Source organism: Balaenoptera acutorostrata, chromosome 14 (genome assembly GCF_949987535.1).
Source record: "Balaenoptera acutorostrata chromosome 14, mBalAcu1.1, whole genome shotgun sequence".
In the NCBI taxonomy this organism is placed as follows: Eukaryota; Metazoa; Chordata; class Mammalia; order Artiodactyla; family Balaenopteridae; genus Balaenoptera; species Balaenoptera acutorostrata.
Window position 1 is genome coordinate 74,335,187 of NC_080077.1, and position 5,427 is coordinate 74,340,613.

The following is a 5,427-nucleotide window of genomic DNA, read 5'->3' on the forward strand; positions in this document are numbered from 1 at the left end:
CTTATTTTCCAGAGAGCCAGAGGGTTGTGGGAAATAGAGATTCCACTCTTAAAAGATGCTCACAAAATCCCACATGATCTGAGAATCAGAACAGAAGCAGTCATTTGAAAGGATCCCGGGTCACACCTACCTCCTGATCTTGGAGAGTCTCCCAGAGAGGCAAGAGGCAACTACAGCACAGCCTCAGGGACACAGACACTGGCAGCAGCCATTCGGGGGAGCTCCTTCTACCTCGTGGACGCTGATACCAGCAAGCATAATTTCAGAATCCTCCCTATAGCTTATCAGCCTCAGGACGGAGCCCCACCCATTTCCACCAGACTATAGACACAAGTACTAGGATGCTGCAGGCCAAGCAACTAACTGAGCAGGGGCATAGCCCCATCCACCAGCAAACAGGCTGCCTTCAGATCCTCTCAGTGCACAGCTGCCCCTGGACATGGGTCCAGCCACTAAAAGCCCCAGGACCAGCCTCCACACCTCAGTGGACAGGCACCAGCCCCAGAGTCCCTGGCCCCTCTGACAAGTGAGCCTGCTCTGGCCTTGGAGTCAGCCTCACCATCGGCAGGTGATAACTGCACAGGGACTGGATGGAGCTTGGACCTACCCAACAGCAAACCTGCTCTAGCAGTGGGATCAGCCTCATACACCAACAGGCACACACCAGCTCCAGGAATACCACAGCCCAGCAGCCTGTGTAACCAGGCCACTTAATTGCAGGCCAGAAGCAGCCATGGACTCAGCTGGGTCCTGACCCTGCCCATCAGAATGCCAACACAAGATTAGGGATACCCCCGGCCCTGCAGAGAGCTGGGTCAGAAACAGTGATCCAACACCAACTCTGTGGCTCCTGGGCCCTGCAGCCAGAACGCAGAACCTGTCTCTTCCTCCCAGTAGCCAGGATAGCTGCAGAACCAGTGACTGGGCACTAGCCCTGATATCACCTGGACTGCAATTCTACCCATACGTGAACCAGCACCAGATTTGGTGTCCCCCAGAGTTGTGCAGCCAGCTGCCTTATGAATTTAGTCTCACCAAGCAGCACAGACAGCCTCCATACAAGGCAGAGCCTGGCAAACAAGCAGTCTGGGGGCAGCCAAGCCTACCAGACTACCCACAGTAGTCAGCCCACCACAGCAGAAGAGCCCAAGCAGCCCACATAGGGGGTACACCTAGAATATATATCTCTAGTGACCAGGGGAGAGGGGGCTGCTGGGACCCATAGGACAGCTCCTACAAAAGGCCACTTCCCCAAGGTCAGGAAATGTAACGATCCTACTACACACATAGCAATAAAAACAGGAAGTTAAGAAAAATGAGGTGACACAGAAACACGATCCAAATGAAGGACCAAGATAAGAATTCAGAAGAAGATCTAAGTGAAGTGGAGATAGCCAATCTCCTCAACAAAGGGTTCAAGGTAATGACTGTAAAGATGATCAAAGAACTCAGGAGAAGAATGGACGACCAGAGCAAGAAGTTAGAATTTTTTTAAAAAGAGTTAGACCATTAAAGAACAACAAAACAGAGATGAGGAATACAATAACTGAAATGAAAAATACATTAAAGGAAACTACTGTAGACTAAATGATACAGAGGAATGAATCAGAAAACTGAAGGACAGAGTACTGGCAATCACTGAAGATGAACAGTAAAACAGTAGATTAAAATGAAATGAGGAAAGTTGAACAGACTTGTGAAACAACATCAAGTGCACTAATATTTGCATTATACTGGTCCCAGAAGCAAAAAGGAAAGAGAAAGCAGTGTAGAACATACCTGAAGACATAAGAGTTGAAAACTTCCCTAACCTGGGAAAGAAAACAGACATCCAAGTCCAGTAAACACAGTAAGACCAAAACAGAATCAACCCAAAGAGGACCACACCAAGACTCATTGTAATTAAAATGGAAAAAAATTAAGATAAAAAGACACTATTAAAAGGAGCAAAGGAAAAGCAACAAGTTACAAACATGGGAAATTGCATAAAGTTATCTGCTGACTTTTCACGATAACCTCTGCATGCCAGAAGGGAGTGGCATGGTATATTTAAAGTCATGAAAGGGAAAAGCCTATAAGCAAAAATACTCTACCCAGCAAGGCTCTCCTTCAGATGTGATGGTGAGATCTAAAGTTTTACAGAGAAGCAAAACTAAAAGAGCTCAGCATCGCCAAACCAGCTTTATGAGAAATCTTAAAGGGGCTTTTCTAAGTGAAAAAGAAAAGGTCACGATTGAAACATAAAAATTAGGAAAGGAAACTTACTAAAGGAAAAACCTCATTGGTTAAGGCAAATATTCAACAAAGGTAGTAAATCAACCATGGACACAGCTAATAGGAAGCGTGAAAAAAAAACAGTAATAAAATCATCTAGATTCACAATAAGAAGTTAAGGGACACACAAAACAAGTAGATGTAAAATATAAGGTCAAATTCAGTAACTGTGGGGGAGCAGAGTAACAATGCAGGGTTGTTAGTGTCCATGTGAAATTAAGAGCTCAGCAACTTAAATAATCACACACACACACACACACACACACACACACACACATAGACAAAACTGAAAGAAATCCAAACATAATATTAAAGATAATCCTCACATCACAGATGAAGGGAATAAAAGGGGAAGAAAGGAACACTGAAGAAATTAAAGAGGGATTCTAAAAATACCCAAGACAAATGAAAATGAACACACAATGATCCAAAATCTATGGGACACAGCCAACGCAGTTCACAGGGGGACGTTATAGTAATACAAGCTTATTCTTAGGAATCAAGAAAAATATCAAATAAACAACCTAACATTACACCTGAAGGAATTAGAAAAAGAAGAAAAAACAAAACTCAAAGCTGTCAGAAAGAAAAATTAAGAAAACTATACCATATGCAATGACATCAAAAAGAATAAGATACCTAGGAATAAACACACCTAAGCAGGTAAAAGACATGTGCTCAGAAATCTATCAGCCATTGGTGAAAGAAGTTGAAGACAACACAAAAAGATGGAAAAATATAGCATGTGCATGGACTGGAAGAATTAATACTGTTAAAATAACCATACTACCAAAGACAATCTACAGATTTAATGCAATCCCTATCAGAATACCGAAGCATTTTCACAGAACTTGAAAAAGTAATTTTAAAATTTGTATAGAAACACAAAGGCCCCAAATAGCCAAACAATCTTGAGAAAGAACACAGCTGGAGGCATCACAAACCTTGACTTCAGACTATACTGCAAAGCGACAGTAATCAAAGAGAAAGGTACCAGAGCAAAATAGACACAAAGATCACTGAAATAGAATAGAGATCCCAGAAATAAGCCCACACACTTATATTTAATTGATATATGACAAAGCAGGCAATATGGAGAAAAAACTGTCTCTTCAATAAGTGGTACTGGGAAAACTGGTCAGCTACATGGAAAAGAATAAAATTCGATTATTTTAGCACACCATATATAAAACAAATGCAAAACTGAATAAAGACCTAAATGTAGGACCAGAAACCATAAAACCCCTAGAGGAAAATATAGAACATTCTTCAACATAAATGATAGCAACAGTTTTAGGTTCAGTCTACTAAGGCAAATGAAACAAAAGCAAAAATAAACAAATGGGACTTCACTAAACTTAAAAGATTTTGCACAGCAAAGGAAACCAAAGACAAAATGAAAAGAAAACCTGCTGAAGGAGAGACAATATTTGCACATGATAAGAGGTTAACATCAAAAAAGATGACCAAGCAAGGGTTCATATCTAAACTACAGAAATAGCACATACAACTCAATATCAAAAAACACCCAAAATCTTTTTTTAAAAAATCAGAAGACCTAAATAGACATTTTTTCCAAGGAAAAACTACATATAGACAGCCAGAACTCACAAAGATGCTAAACATAGCTAATCGGCAGTAAAATGCAAATCAAAACTATGAGATAAATCACCTCAGTCTTGTCAGAATGGCTGTCATCCAAAAGATCACAAATAACAAAGGTTAGTGAGGATGTGGAGAAAGGGAAACTCTTGTACACTCTTGATGTGAATGTGAAGTAGTGCAGCTACTGTGGAAAGCAGAATGGAGGTTCCACAAAAAACTAAAAATAGAACTACCATAATATCCAGCAATTTCACTGTTGGGTATATCAGAAGAAAACAAAAACACTATTTCAAAAAAAATAACTGCACACCAATGTTCATAACAGTGTTATTTGCCATAGCCAAGATATAGAGTCAAACTAAGTGTTCATCAATAGCTTAGTGGATAAAAAAGATTTTTTATGATGACTTCAGCAAAAAATGAAATTTTGCCATTTGCAAGAACATGGATGGATTTGGAGGGTATTATACTTAGTAAAATAAGCTGCAGAGAAAACAAGCATGGCATGTTATGAGAAAAAAAAGCATGGTATGTTATGAGAAAACAAGCATGGTATGTTATCACTTACACATGGCATCTAAAAAATTGAATACAACAACAACAAAAAAACAGACTCACAGATTAAAGAACAGACTAGTGGTTACCAGCAGGGAGAGATAGGGTGGAGGAGCAAAATAGTGGTAGGAGATTTTGAGGTACAATCCACTATGTATAAAATCAATAATCTACAGTGATGTACTGTATAGCATGGGGAATATAGCCACTCTTTTATAATAACTATAAATGGAGAAGAACCTAAACATTTATGAATCACTATGCTGTACCTCTGAAACTAATATAATAATGTAAATTAACTATAGATCAATAAAATATAAAGTAAGAAACAATAAAGGGGAGACACAGATTATTAGATAGAAATCAATTAAATAAACACAAGTTTTGGAAATCAAGCAATTAAAAAACAACACGTAAGACACAACATTGGCATTTAAAGTGTACAATCTATTCATTTAAAAGAAATCATTTAAGTGGTAAAAAATGGTACCCATTCTCACAATTTTGTATATCTAGGATAAATTATTATCTACAAAAATATGTTACAAATATTCACTCAAAAAGAAAGAGAAAATTGGGATAAACCCATTTTAGTATACAAATTTAATATCAAAGTCTCTATGCAAAATTGATTTGAATAAGTTCTGTTAGCCACTTCTAGTTTCTTTGTGATGTAAAATCTTTTAAAGCATAAAAATCAGCCTTTCTACATTATTCCATTAGACATACATAGAAGTTAAAAGAAATGAGAAGACAGAACAATCAACCAGGAAGGTGAATTTACTGAGAAACACTCATTCGTTCTCCCTCCTCCTTTTCTTTTCCTCCTTTTCCAGGTCTCTTTCGCTTCCGATCAAGAGAAATCTTGAGAGTTCTGAGAATATTTCTTTGAGGGCTTCAAATCACCATACCTACATCCTCTGCCACAACTACACACACGGGAACAAAAATAAACCTCTGCTATCTACTCACGTAGGAGGGATTCATGCAAAA